Below are 14562 nucleotides of genomic sequence, written 5' to 3'. Positions count from 1 at the left end.
AAGGCGTGGAGAGTTCTAAAAGGGTGTGGTAAATTTGTTGAGAACATTATTAAATTTTATTGCATATATTCTTTCAGAGTAAGGAGGAGTATCTTGTTTCGTGTATTATTGTTTATGCATTATTAATGATATCGATGTCTAAGTGTCATAGCGTTGTATATCATAAAAGAAATATAATAACAATGAAATTTCACATAGTAGTTAATATAAGTACACACATATATATAAAAAGTCTTAGCCTAAAGCCAAGCATGCTAATAGCCCTAAACCTATCTTAATATACCTAATCATTAGCCAAGTCAAAGGTCAAACTTGGTCAACTAGTCTAAGTCAACCCTGGTCAACAAAAGTCAACCTGCCAAGGGTCAACAACAATCAACCAGTCCTAAACTCATCTAACAAAAAAACCCAAAGATTAAGGCCCAAAATCTTTAGTCTTTCCCAAGCCCAATCTAAATAAACTTAAGCCCATATGTGAAATCTAAAATAAGACACTCAAGCCCACAAATCTGATTTCGGCCCAAGCTGAAACCCAACTAAAAGAACTGGTCTTTCTTCTTCTTCCTCACCAGCGCACCACCTCCACCAATCAGCCACCACAAACCTCCACTCGCCACCACTACAAACCGTTCGGTTTTCACCCTCTACGAAAACCCAACTCTCTACCAATAACAATTTTTAATTCCCTTACTCCTTAAAAACTCAATCTCGACCGCCATTAATGAATTTCAAAGCTTCACATCAACACAAAGACTAACAATTGTTACTACCACATCCACACTTATAAAACAAAGTGTAGTTAAAAAAATCAAACCATCAAAAATTATAGTCTAAAAGTTTATGGACTCAAGTTTCTGACCCATAGCCATTACTGAACCTTTCCTAAGAAACCCAAGCTACTAACAATAAAACTAGCTAAATACTGCAAGCTAATTCTATTCGGCTTTATACCTTACCCATCCAACATATATATGAAAAGGTAACTTGCGCCAATAGCTAAACCAAAAACAAAGGAACTCAAATATCAAGTCGATGTAAGTAACAATTCAAAGCAACGAACATCTGCATATCACTATCTACTTCAGGAGCTTTGTGTTAGTGACTCAAAATATGCGATATGCCTTTGGGTCAAATTAAATATATCAAGGTTCCACGAAAATCAAAGAATTAGATTACTAACCAGAAGAATATATGCTAATCAATCAACTAAAATCTTAAAATAAAAAGGCTCAGACTACTCACTCGTATTACACTCCTGCTATCCGTTGTACCCATAACTTAATCATTCTCAGCTTGGAAGACAGGTAATTTCGTCATTTCAACCGGCATAGTTTCTTCCCAAGCAAGACTTTCATTCTATTAACTCATTATAATAACTCATTTTAATAACTTAGTAATTGAATTAAATCTTATCGATATCCACTTCTGTATAAGGGTAGGACAGCGTCCTTGCACAAAATATTATTAAGTCCTACCCTCCTGCAAACGGAAATTAGAAATTCTAAATAACATATGTAGATATTCTATAAGTATTCAAATGCAAGTCCAAGCACACCCGCATAATCAAATCAATTTCTCTTATTAATTAATCGATTACTTTTCTTATACACCCACCCTTTAGTACCTACTCCACGATTTGCACTCTACACATTTGCCAAATCACACATTCCCTCGTGCCTCTCTTCCAATCGAATACCACAATATCATAGCCATCTCCGGGCTTTCATACACATATTTCACACCTTTTTTAGGCATAAAACTCGAGTTATTCATGGCACATTCAATGAATACCTTAGGTCATTCCCGCCACATTCAAGGAATACCTATCATATCATTAATTAAATGGCATTCATTCGATCTTCAATGAATACCCGGGTCATTCATGGCGATCTATGAATACCCATTTATAACGCTTAATCGGCCATTTATGGCACATTCAATAAATGCCCACCTATCACATGATATCACCAATCATAAAATCTCATTTCCAAAACTTGAGGCATGGAGAGTTCTAAAAGGGTGTGGTAAATTTGTTGAGAATATTATTGAACTTTATTACATATATTCTTTCAGAGTAAGGAGGAGTATCTTGTTTCGTGCATTATTGATTACGCATTATTAATGATATCGATGTCTAAGTGTCATAGCGTCGTATATCATAAAAGAAATATAGTAAGAATGAAATTTCACATAGTAGTTAATACTTTTTTTTTTTTTGCAGGCAAAATGTGAATATCTTATCTTATCTTATCTTATATATAAAGCGGATACCAGATTTCCCAATTAGTTGCCGTATTCCCGGTTTTACACCAAAGTTTTTAATGGGAAGGGTACCGGAAATTTAGACAGCCACTTATTTTTTGTTCTTCATTAAAAGGGTAAATTTGTCATTTAAAGTATTCCCATAACTATACATGTCAACTTCTTCGGCAAACAGAGACAGATACACCGTTTCGGCGGGTTCACAATTAAAAAAAAAAAAAAAAAACGTCTTCTTCGTTCCTGGCCAATACCCATATTAACTTTCAAATCGAAACTACAAATTTGATAATTCCTAACTTGCTCTCCATCAGAACGATTTCTATTGAACCAATAGCCAATCATTTTAAAGGTTAGTATGCATTTTTCTCATTGTTTACTTTTTTCCCTCTTAATTCTTCTTTTCGCTTCAAACTGAATTCTATGGGAACTCTTAATTTTAATTTCAGTTTCTTATTTTTATTGCAAAACTGAACTCTTAAATGCAAAAATTTCAGTGCCGCTTTGCTTCAGTGTTTTAAATTTTATTTTTTGGTTTGTTGTTGTGTAGAGCGCGCATCAATTCACTGTGTGCTCCTCGTCTGCAAAAATACGTTCTCTAATAGATAGGTATGCACGGAATTCAGTTTAATTGATAATTATTCGTTTTTTTGTTAGAAAGCCCACTATTATGATGAAACTTACTTGATGATGAAATATATTGTATATCTGCGTCTGGCAGCTTTTTTGCAGATGATGAAGAGGACAAGGAGGAGTATTTTTTCAACGAAAATTTTGTTCAACCAGTATTGGAGAACGATCTTTGCTTTCTAAGTAACGAGTTCAGGTTTGGTCCTAATCTCTGTTGCCTAATCTCTATTTTCGTATTGTTCTATTTCTTACTTTTTCCTTTTCTATTTTTTTTTTTTTCCAGTCACAGAATGGTGCCTTTATCATTCAGGACTTTTTTACCCAATTTCCCGCTTCAAACTTAAAGGTATGGTCTTCTAATCTGTTGCCCCATTTTCTTATACCAAGTTTTTAGTTATTTTTTTCCCCAACCAACCGTTTCGATACTTTCCCAAAGAAAAAGTTCGTATTCAACAATCTCTCTTCTTCATCTTGAAAACTCCTCTCCACATGGAAGAGGTTGGATTATTATTTTATAAGAGTAACAATGCTTTCTTTGAGAGATCAACTTTCTTTATCTGCTCTTCATCTCCACACGGAAGATTGGGTATGTTTATTGTATGCTCTTCATATTCTTCATCTTTCAAACCGTTTAGTTGTTACTCATTTAATTGTCAGGTTTCAAGTTATACCTTCCATTATTAAGAGTCCTTTTAATAAATTGCTTTAAAAAAATTACAAACTTTTCTCTTAGTAATAAAAGGAAGTGCATTATTTGAATTTGGGGAAACACACTTAATTTCGTTTTTATTTCTTCTGTTAAAGTCAAGTGAGTATTTCTTAAAGTGAAGAAAAAAATAATATCAAGATCCTGTACTTTTAGGGATTTGTAAGTGATTTCTTTTTCTTTGGTTATGTTGTCTATGCAGAATTTGTTTTGTTAGGATAAGGTTCCTGTTTTTCAAAATTATGGTAAACGTCAATTTTGTTGTTCTTTTATTTGCCTTGACCAAGTTGTTGCTTTCGTGCTTTGAGGGAAACTACTGTGAATTGAATTTTGGGTTTTAAAGTCTTAACAATTTACTCGGTCCTTCGTTTTTTCTTCTCTTAGTTGTTATTTATACTGACAAATGTCGCAAGTTTTCTGTTACATAGAATGTCTTATAAGATAAAGAAATGAAAACTGGTACAAGGCACGTTTAATTACAATGGTGTTGTTCAAAATTTGCAAATGCTCATCTCCGAAATCCATTTGACAGAGTTTGCAGTTTAATAAAAGTCCTCATGGCATTTCCCTTTCAAAATTTTATGTAGTATCAAGGCACGCTCATGTGCATTAGTTTGATGGTATTAGTCGTTGTACTAGAGTGATAGCAGTCATTGTAAAGTTGCACAAGGCGTGACACAGTTCAAGATATTATAATAAGTACATCTTTAGTTTCTTCTTTTTTTCGAATGATTTCATAGTGCTTTATAAAATTTTGTTCTCTGGATTATTTGTTTACAATAATATTAATCTTTAGTTGGGTGTTTGCTACCAATATTTTGTGGCTCTTTATGCATCTTACGTGTTGACTCACAATGTAATAAGACATTACATTCATCTTAAAAAAAAGATTCTTGCACTTTGGATGCATTGCTTTTGACATTATCTCAGTTTACCATTGTTAAATGCAGCGTTGCCAAAAACTTCTCCCTTTCTTTACCTTTTAGTACGTAGCCTATTTAACTTTTTATTCGTTTATGGCCCTTCACTTTTAAGTTTATATATTGTCCACACTAAATTGTTAACTCATGATTACTTAGTGTATTCTTGCTATGTGGATTTGGTTTTGGTTTACTCTATATATTCTATTGATTTACTTTTTTTTTGGTGTTACACATTTTACAGAGGCTACATTACACCAACACGGCAACACTGCTACTATGTAGATCTGAAATTATGTCCCAGAGGGTAAACAAATGTGACCATTACTTGATTAAGCCAACCATTGTAATGTCATGTGAGCAGGGTTGCATCGTTTGAGCAGTTTATTCCGCATGACTTTGATGCACGTGATGAGTTTTCCTGTTGCCGCTGTCTTAAGGGGGTATTATGTCGCGATTTTTTATTCCTAAAGATTGTTTGAATGTAAGGTTTCACTGAATCAGTGTGATTTGACTTATTTCTATTTTTCAATATTAAAACACCAAATCAATCAAATGACTTTATTATCTTAATGAAATGGAGATACGTGACCAATGTTCTCTTCCAGGTCCCTCTCTCGGTTTGCTGACATTGTCTCTCTCTGTATTCAGGTGAGGTCAATCAAACATTCAAACACCTTTTATATGTATTTCAGATATGCATTCAGTTGCATTACTTTGTAATTTCAGAAATTAGCATATCATTTTGTCTCTGCAATGCCAACAGACTGAGCCAGAGTTCAGGCCAACAATGTCCGATATTGTGGAATCTCTTGAGCTCCTGAACGATAGGAGTTCGGCAGATGGTATTGAAGGGAAGTCCTTTGATTTGTCTCTTCAAACAACTAATACTCGCTTCATATCCTCTCCTGTTACTAGCTAAGCCTCTGTGAATGTACAACAATTTTTTGAGAAAACAATCTTGAGTCATATCGGCAGGAATGAGTCACTATGGAAGTGTGTAAACCCATTATACTGGCAGGAATGAATCACTATGGAAGTGTAAACCCATTAGGTAGTGATCCCACGCTATACACAGAACCAATATGGGATTAAATCTACACTTTTCTAAATACTCCTATTGGACGGAATGATTTGGGTGCATCTCGTTGCAGGTATGTTTTTCTTTTCTTCTAAGTATTACATTTTGATTTGTTCCCTAAGATTGTGTTTCTGAATTGAAAGGTCTGTCATTTTATATTAGGTATGAAGCTGCTATCACATTGAAGAATTCTTGCTTGAGCTTGAAAGATGTAGCTTTGGGTGACATACTTCAGATTTTTAATATTGTAGTTACTTTAAAGAAGTGGAATGTAGTTCATGCAAATGACTGGCAGCCGATCACTATTACCGTTGGGTATGGCGGAGGGGTACTTGATTTCCCAAAAAGTTAGTTAAGGTAAGAGAAGAGATCCCGACTCATAAATAGAGTGGAAGTTGACAACTAAATACGAGGAAGGAGGATCTCTTTTTCAAATTTAGGTTAGTGTGGTAAAATATGGTTTTAAATTGCTTTAGGAAGTTAAAGGTATTGGGTTATGCTTTCAACATGGCCAACGGTAAATTCCTTCAAGGATATTATTAGATATTGGTAAGTAATACTCAGTTGTGCGGTTGGGTTGACATGTATCATTACTTGAGATTAGTGTCCACAAGATAGTACCGGAAGTTGCTTTTCCTTATGGCTTGATGATGCAGTCGTAGGCTCCTTTTTGCACGATATGTTCACTTTCCTCAGCGTTATTTGCTAATTAGAACTTCGCTCACGGGGTTAACCTTTGCTGACTCTCTTTGTGGCTTTAAAAGACATTCAATGAGCAAAATCTCAATATGATATCTTTGCAATTTGTTTGGACTAGATTATGAAGCTAAGAAGAATTAAATCAAGTCTTATATATAAAGCCGATACTTGCTTCTTAACTTGGTTGCAATCAAGTCTTATATATTAAATCAAGTCTTACTGTTCTATTCTAATATATTGGTTGCAATTAGTTTTTTGGTATTAGTTTTGTTGTGCTTTGAATTCGTTCTCATAAAAGTTTGGCTTTCTTATTAATAGAGTACCAGAGAACAAGAAATAAGCAAAAGCAGACGTCGATAACGAACGATGCATGATGCTCAACAAGAACAGAATCGTAGGGGATAATCACCATTAAAGAAGAACCTATCAATACGTTGCCAATGATTGTCTCAGGAACAGGTTGCAAACCATCAGAATATAAATCTAGCTGATGTGAGTTCTTAGGGTCAACTTCCTTCACAGGCTACAGACGAAGACTTTATCCATCCATGCTTGGAGAGGTTGCAGAAATTAGAAGCCCTGGTGATTGAACTGACCAATAAACCCGTTGTAATTCCTCCAGAGAAAGACATCATGCTCCTTGAATCAATGAATCGCATCAAATCTATAGAATATGACTTGCAAAAGACAAGAAAAGTAAGGATTTTCCTCTTTTCCATTCACAGTTTTTAATGGCCATTTTTATCACTAATTATGGCTGGTTTGGCCTTTTTAACGAATATTAATTATTTATATGTAGGCATTGCATGCAACGGCTTCAAAACAAATGCAGCTTGCAGAGTCTTTGGAGAATTTAAAAGGAACCAACTTAAGTGTAAGTTTCAGCTCCTGTTGAAAGAAAGCTGGTGAACATCCAGTGATCATGGCCTTTACTTTTGCTTGAGGAATTGTCACACTTGATGATTTCATATAGAACATATAGAATGATTTTTATTTATTTTTTCAAAATTAGATAATACTAAAAATTCTCATAGAAAAATATGGATATGATGAAATCAAAGATGAGTAGCAAAAAGGACATTGGAAATGGTTCTGTAGGCTTATAATGAACTGCATGATATTTAGTTACAACAGTGTTAATAATGTTGTCTGTAAATAAGCTGATAGTAGATTTTGTTGATTGCAGAGGAAAAGATCTTGCTGGAAAGGAGATTGAGGATCCATTACCAGAGAATTCAAACTACAGTTTTACAACCCCACAAATTTTGGTTTTAGGACTCGCAGCCTTGAGCTGTTGGTGCAAGTGCATGTACCTCTCAAAGCTGGAGCATCTTCGTTCTGTTTCTCTTTCCGATTTCCCATAGAAGGGGCCTGTGCGGCAGGTCCCAATACCTTATACACACCATACGGAAGAATAATGGGGATTTCCTTCGAAGTGGTACGACAACACTATTGTTGTAAACTGGCTTGCAACTTGCAAGACCTCCTCAAGGACACATTCCCAAGCTGTGTACATAAATCATACTGAGTTCATTTGTTTCATATTTCAATCATATACAATAAACATTCATTTTATACAAATAAAGTTAATCAATCTCCAGTGGAAGGAAAGTATGTACAAATTTTCTCACCTTATCAATACTTTTAGTTTAACTTCTTGGTTTTTTCATTTCATAAACAAATTCAAGGGTATACTGCCCATGCGAAGACTGATTCAGTAGATGATTACGAAAGAAAAAAATGAGTTAGTAGTGACTACTTAGATTGTGGGAATTGACAATCAGGGAAGGACAAACGACTCTATTATCTATAATCTCATTTTTAATATTCATCACATGCGTTGCACTCTGGTTCGGATCCAGTTAAAGAACTTACCTGATTGCCATGTGTAGAGAAGTTTTACTACAATCCGTAGGATCCCATTTCTTCTGGTAACCGATTAATTGCTCTTGATATGGTAATCAGAATTACATTTTTTTGTTTTAATGTATACGAATCACTCTAAATTTTAATATGTCTACAGGAATTACTTATATGACACTGAGGGTTGCTAGGTACTCACTCAGGGTTACTTATATGAAGCTTCAAGGAGAATCCGTCCTATCTTGGATTCTATCAACTTTAGAGGACACTAAGTGCTGAAACTTTTAGTTTTGTACATATTAAGCAATGTCACAAGGAAACCGGGTTTGCTTCTTCATTTTAAGGCAGATCAAGGAATTCATTGTAGTTTTTAAGAACTCGATTAGGAACTTACTTGAGCATACTTGATTTCTATGTAAACAAATCTTTCAATTTTATGCAACAAATGCAAATCTTTGCAAGTATTTTCTAAAGCAGTAAATTATATGATTTTTCTTGAATTTTTCTAGATCATTCTAGATTTTATCTTCCCAAATAAAAAGTCATTATCTTTGTAACACGTGTATCGGCGGTTTCCCAATTAAAAAAAAATAAAACGATCGTTCGTCCTTCTGCGTTCCTGATATTCCCAATTAAAACCCGTTAAGTTCGAAAGTTCAAATCAAACACTTTGCAACCAACGAACATAAATTTAAACCCTGTTTTCTATTTTCAGGATCAAAGGTAATACTTTCTTTCATTTTCGTTTTCTAATATTCTTTAATCTTGATTTCTTTTCTTTGGTTTTTATTTGCTTAGTACCCTGATGTCTGTTGACCTTCAAAAACCATTTCTGAAACGGACATTTGGATTAATTCAATTTTGTTTTCTCCTCCATCCACTCTATCTTAGAACGTTGCGCCACTTCAATCATTATCATTACATCTTCTACCAACTCATCAAGCAGGTGTTTACTTCAAGGATATTATTAGATATTGGTAAGTAATACTCAGTTGTGCAAGGTTGGGTTGACATGTATCATTACTTGAGATTAGTGTCCACAAGATAGTACCTGGAAGTTGCTTTTCCTTATGGCTTGATGATGCAGTCGTAGGCTCCTTTTTTGCACGATATGTTCACTTTCCTCAGCGTATATCTACATTTGGATTATGAAGTATCTGTTTGGATCATCCAATAGATCCTTATGGTTTTGTCAGGGGTTACATGTTTGGATTCAGCCCTTAACCTGCTTTGAATCAGTAAACGTGATTTCGAAAAATTACATGAAACATCACTTTTTCTGTATATGGATTTATATACTTTTACGCGAGTCAACATAAAGCTTCTTTCACTATCTACAACAATGGTATTCTGTAAATTTGTTCCGCTACAGGTTAATGGAGAAGCTCTATTGAAAGCGATGCCAATCTGTGGTATTCATATCAGTTTCTCATACATGATACAATTGATAATATACTGATGGAGAGACTCGGATTAAGTAGCATTTTACTAAGAGAAAAAGGTAAAGAGCGAATTAGAATACGTTGAAATCAGTACATTGGTAATTGAAGCCAATCAGTCTCTATAAATCAGTATCAGATACGGAATTTTGAATTGGGACTGAGTTCTTACTGAGCAGAATTAACATCAAGCAACCACCGTACAACATGTTGTAGGTTGCAGAAGGGGGACTAGCAGAAGGGAGACTAGAGTAAGTTCATATATTTTGTTTGGAATATGGATGTAGTTGCAATCGTTAAAAACCGCAAAGGAATGCTGACGGCAGCTGAATGACTTGGTACATCTGTGTATTGGGTTTCTTTTATGGAGATGGTATGCCCTTACTACTTTTATTTTTCGTCTAGAATCAAGCGTCTGTCGAATTTTCTTTTTATATTTAGTAATGTGTATCTTTATATTTAAAATTACTTCATGCTTCTGCTGTCAGGAAAACTGAGTTCAAATAAACTGTTGATGATTTCCTATCTATATTTCTGTTTTGCTGTCAAATCCCACTTAGTTTGTAGTTGGAGATAATTGTCAGTGGACATAAATATGTTTGTTTACAATTCCTGAAAGGGTTAAAGAGAACATTGTGGTATTTGTTTGGTAATCCAGATATAATATCTTCCTCTGTCAGAGCATCTTAAGCAGTGCCTGAGAAACCCCAAAGTGTATACATTTGTTTCCCCATCTGCCCCTTCAAAAAGCAAATTGCTAGAATAGAAGGGTAAAACCCAATATTGTCAATTAGTATACGAAGTGGACTACATATTGGTCTCTGATCTCTAATTATATACCTTTGATCACAATAAATTCACAGATGCAATGAATTAAACAATCCCGGCCCAAAATGGCTATTCTATTGGGTTTTACTTTCTAAAATGAAAACTGCCTCGCCAAACAGACACACTGTTTCGGCTTATTTTCCAAATCAAAAAGGGGAAAAATGAGCGTATACGGCACTTTTATTGTTTTCCAGAGTTTGGGTGTTGTCTGGATATTGAATTTTTTTTTTACAGAAGGTGTTCAATGATTTGGGGTGTTGATGGTTTACTCATTTTTCAGTGCATTTTGATGGCATCATTTCACTCTCTTCCTAATTTTCCGTTACGTGGAATTACGACCGGCGATACTGTACTTTTTTTTTTTTTCCAGAGTTTGGGTATTCTCTAGATATTGATTTTTTTTTTTTTTTTTTTTTTTAAGAAGGTGTTCAATGATTTGGGGTGTTGATGGTTTACTCGTGGATTTCTTCCTAAATCATATTGTCATTATCGGATACAATCATTAGTTTTGGTACCAATCAATTTTGAATAGTGGTTACTGTTATATGAACATCTTTTTCCAAGGTTTGACACAATTCTGGTGACCCTATTATTGTCATAATAACTCTTCCTTTAATTGTTTATTTTTCTGGCTTTTTTTGTCTTCTCCATTTTCTTGGTCAAGTGGAGATTCTTCATTGTATTATCTCACGGCTTTTCTCTCGTTTTTTATGTTTTTATTATTACTTTGTGAGTCAACACGTAAGATGCACAATGGATCACGCTTTTAACGTCTCTCAACTCTTTCATTATGCACTCTGTCAAAGTACCACATGTGGAGTTGGGTGATAATAGCATTTTCAGAATGGGGACCAATAACTAATGCAAGAATTGATCAAAGGATTGTGCGACTAACGACAGGGTGAAACAGATATAATTCAGCGATGCGACTAGCATCCATAATTTCTTCTTTTTTTTCCTCCATACAGATGATTTGAAAAATTACCACTCCGTCATTTGAATCATTCAATCTCCATAAACATGAAATGAGATCAACAATATATTGAAAGTTTTAAATGGTAATCACATAGAAATCTTCCGAAAAGCTTTTACTTACACATTTAATTCACTCTACATATTATATCCGACTTAATAGCTCTATAGAACAACTATCAACAATGTCCAATGTATTTTTTTTTTAATTGTTACTTAATGTGATCATTTCTAAATATAAAAAATAAATAAATAAAAATGACATTTGTTAGCTAGCTAGAACTTCTTTCTCTCCCAAGCTACATGCTTATTTAAACCGACCAAAATATATTATATTTAAAGCTTTTAAATGGTAATCTTGCCACATAGCCATCTTCCGTAAAACTTTTATTTACACATTCAATTCCCTCCACATATTATATCTGCCTTAATAGATCTATATATATAACAAATATTTATAGTGTCCAATGTATTTTTCGTTTCTAAATAAATAAATAAACAATTGCTTTTGTTAGCTAGCTACAGTTTCTTTTTCTGTCCAAGCTACATACTTATTTAAACCGACCAAAATATTTAAAACGACAACAAAAGAGAGCTGATGGATTCGCTAGATCATTCTGAAAACAACGATAAAAAAAAAAGTTATTCTTCTTGCATTTGTTTTGAGATATTTTATTCTTCAGTATAGAATAACAATTATGTTGCACACCATGATATAATATTCTTATATCTTACATATAGTATACTCATATAAATCCAACAATGTTCCTTAATCACATATAAATGCTCGACAAGATAATTACACAACCAGCAGCATAAATGTTAACTTTATCAACATAATACATCTTTTTTTAGTAAAGTAATTTGTGGCATATGCACTAATATTGACTAAATTACAGGCGGTTAAATACATCTTCGAATATATTTATTCGCACTGTGGCAGAGCAGCAAAAAATGAATCGGACAAAGAACACAACTAGCGTATTGAAGTGTTATTTTTTTATTGAAGTTTTTTGTTAGACCTCAACCTGTATTAATCTAAAACATAATTACATAATATATCTATTCAAACAAATGTAATATGTTATTATTCTAATTTACATGCATTTATTCCTTTGATTTTCTCCGCCCCAATTTCCTTTCCTAGAACGTGCAACGCACGTACCCGTTTACTAGTTATATATAATAATAATAAGGTTACAATAGGGGTTAAGCACCACTGGAATAAATATTAAGTTCCCACTATCGTGACATCCCGAGTTTGTACAAGGGCTTTGATAAACTAAGTGGTTACCTCATTAGGCGTTGCCCAACTAGTAACAATCATGCGTACTAAGTAAAGAAAATTGATTGGAAACTACCAAGTTGGTTAAAAAAAACCCCAACAATTTCCAGCCCAAAACTGAAAAGCCCATAATACCAACGAGTCGGGGAAACCAGATCTCCACCTTCTCTACCCGGAAACCATCACCCTCGTTGATAACCCGTAAAAACACAACTAGATTACTCTAACCTCATTCTTACGGTATCAATTATTTATTTTCTACTCTCACATATATATTCATTCAATATATAGAGTACGGAATCATTCCACTCTTAAACTAGCAAGACATAAATAAATTTAATTAATCAAACACAAGGAAACAATGGTGAGAACAATGAGAGTAGTGTTGTGATTTATTTAAACTAAAAACTAATTATAAATTTAACTAATTTAACTAAGCAATTAAAAGGTGAATTTAATGAATTGAAGAACATAGGGGGGGGAAATTCATGCAATTCGATTGGCTATTAGTTAGTCATCGAATCGAATATTGATCCCTAGTGAATACCAAGTCCTCCATCAATCAAGGTTCCACTAGCATGAGTTTTAGCTCCACCACAAATCTTTTTGATGATAGCTCTAAACTCTAGTTCATCAATATGAGATTTATCTCTAAACACTCATAATAATGAACTTGAAATTCTATTCTAAATAACAACTATTCTAACAAGCAATCATCCTCACATAGCTTCTTTAACCTCCTCTAATAGAGTTTTTAGCCTAGTTTCATTGGATTCATTGACAATAAACAATAATAGGAAGACATAATTAAATTAAACTAAACTTGATTAAAATAAACTTGAAATAAACTTGATTAAACAAATATAACAAATAGTCTAAGAATCAACATGAATTAAAATTGAAATTACAACTAATGTACAACTAAGATTATGAATAACTAATTATAAATTTAAGACAAACTAAATCTATGAATTCAATATTGAATTAGAAACTAAAACTTGAAATACAAACTAATTATTGATTCTAAAAACTAAATCTTGTTCTAAATACTAATTTGATGCTAATTAACTAGATCTAAAAAAACTATTAGATCTAGAATAAGTAAAGCTAACTAAAAACTAAGTAACTTAAGAGCTCAGCTTTTTTCTCTTGATATGGAGGAGACAAGATCCACAAATTCGTGCATGGGTTGAGGAGCCATGTTTTGGGCCAAAAAATCGAGCCCAAAACCTCATTACTTCAGTCCACAAAGGGGTTTTCAGCTGGAAATGACTTCAACAGCCTTTTTGTTCACTTCTGCTCCTCTGATTAGGTCAAAGCTTGGACCATTGGAAAGCTCTTTCCGATCCGGTCGCTTTTGACATAAGGTGTATCTCCAATTCCAAAGTCCGAGTCTAAAGATACTTGGAAAGCTTAAACTCTCAGACTTTTCAACTTGTTTAAAGGTCACTTTTAAGTTTTCAGCTTTTCACCGAAGCTTTAAAAAGGCTTTTTCTCCTTGAATCTTAGCCTTTTATCATAGAACTTCTTAGAACCAACCCTTTTGTTTTATCTCGCAAAAGGCGATTTCTACATATTCGAGTCCAAAGCCTGAAATACATAAGAACACGATAACAGTACTAACTCTTACTTATTAATCACATAATTAGTCAAAAGCGATATTGTTAAAGAGGTTAAAACTACAGTTTTGGGGTCTTATCACTCGTTGTTGGCTGCCCCACCGCAACCAGCACCCTTGTGGTCATCCACGCACCAAGGTAATTGCCAAGAGCATCGGGCGAATAATCGCAGCTACCATCTCCTTCCGGTCAGTGCCCATGTGAAAAGCACAAGCCCAACTACAGTTTCCGATGGTGGTACAATCACTAAATGTCAATCAA

The 14562-nt window shown here is 33.9% G+C and overlaps 3 long non-coding RNA genes across 8 annotated transcripts; all 3 read left to right on the top strand.

The window, feature by feature from the left end:
* Positions 1–2450: 2450 nt before the first annotated feature.
* LOC147512688 (uncharacterized) lies at positions 2451–4954 on the top strand. The gene is made up of 5 exons (XR_015215079.1): positions 2451–2611; positions 2810–2868; positions 2981–3085; positions 3173–3235; positions 4760–4954. It is a non-coding gene; the product is annotated as an uncharacterized LOC147512688 (long non-coding RNA).
* Positions 4955–4968: 14 nt separating this feature from the next.
* On the top strand, positions 4969–7889 carry LOC147512687 (uncharacterized). Of its 5 annotated transcripts, none has more exons than XR_015215074.1 (7): positions 4969–4999; positions 5124–5166; positions 5282–5669; positions 5759–5953; positions 6614–6991; positions 7095–7169; positions 7482–7889. It is a non-coding gene; the product is annotated as an uncharacterized LOC147512687 (long non-coding RNA). The 5 variants fall into 5 exon arrangements; XR_015215076.1 differs by having other exon boundaries at positions 4974–4999; positions 5245–5669; XR_015215075.1 differs by lacking the exon at positions 5124–5166 and having other exon boundaries at positions 5167–5669.
* Positions 7890–8093: 204 nt separating this feature from the next.
* Positions 8094–10124, top strand: LOC147512686 (uncharacterized). Of its 2 annotated transcripts, none has more exons than XR_015215080.1 (3): positions 8094–8226; positions 8319–8881; positions 9050–10124. It is a non-coding gene; the product is annotated as an uncharacterized LOC147512686 (long non-coding RNA). The 2 variants fall into 2 exon arrangements; XR_015215081.1 differs by having other exon boundaries at positions 8131–8252.
* The last annotated feature ends 4438 nt before the right edge of the window (positions 10125–14562 follow it).

This window comes from Coptis chinensis, chromosome 3 (assembly GCF_015680905.1).
Source record: "Coptis chinensis isolate HL-2020 chromosome 3, ASM1568090v1, whole genome shotgun sequence".
Classification (NCBI taxonomy): Eukaryota; Viridiplantae; Streptophyta; class Magnoliopsida; order Ranunculales; family Ranunculaceae; genus Coptis; species Coptis chinensis.
This window is presented reverse-complemented; position numbering and strand designations above follow the sequence as displayed.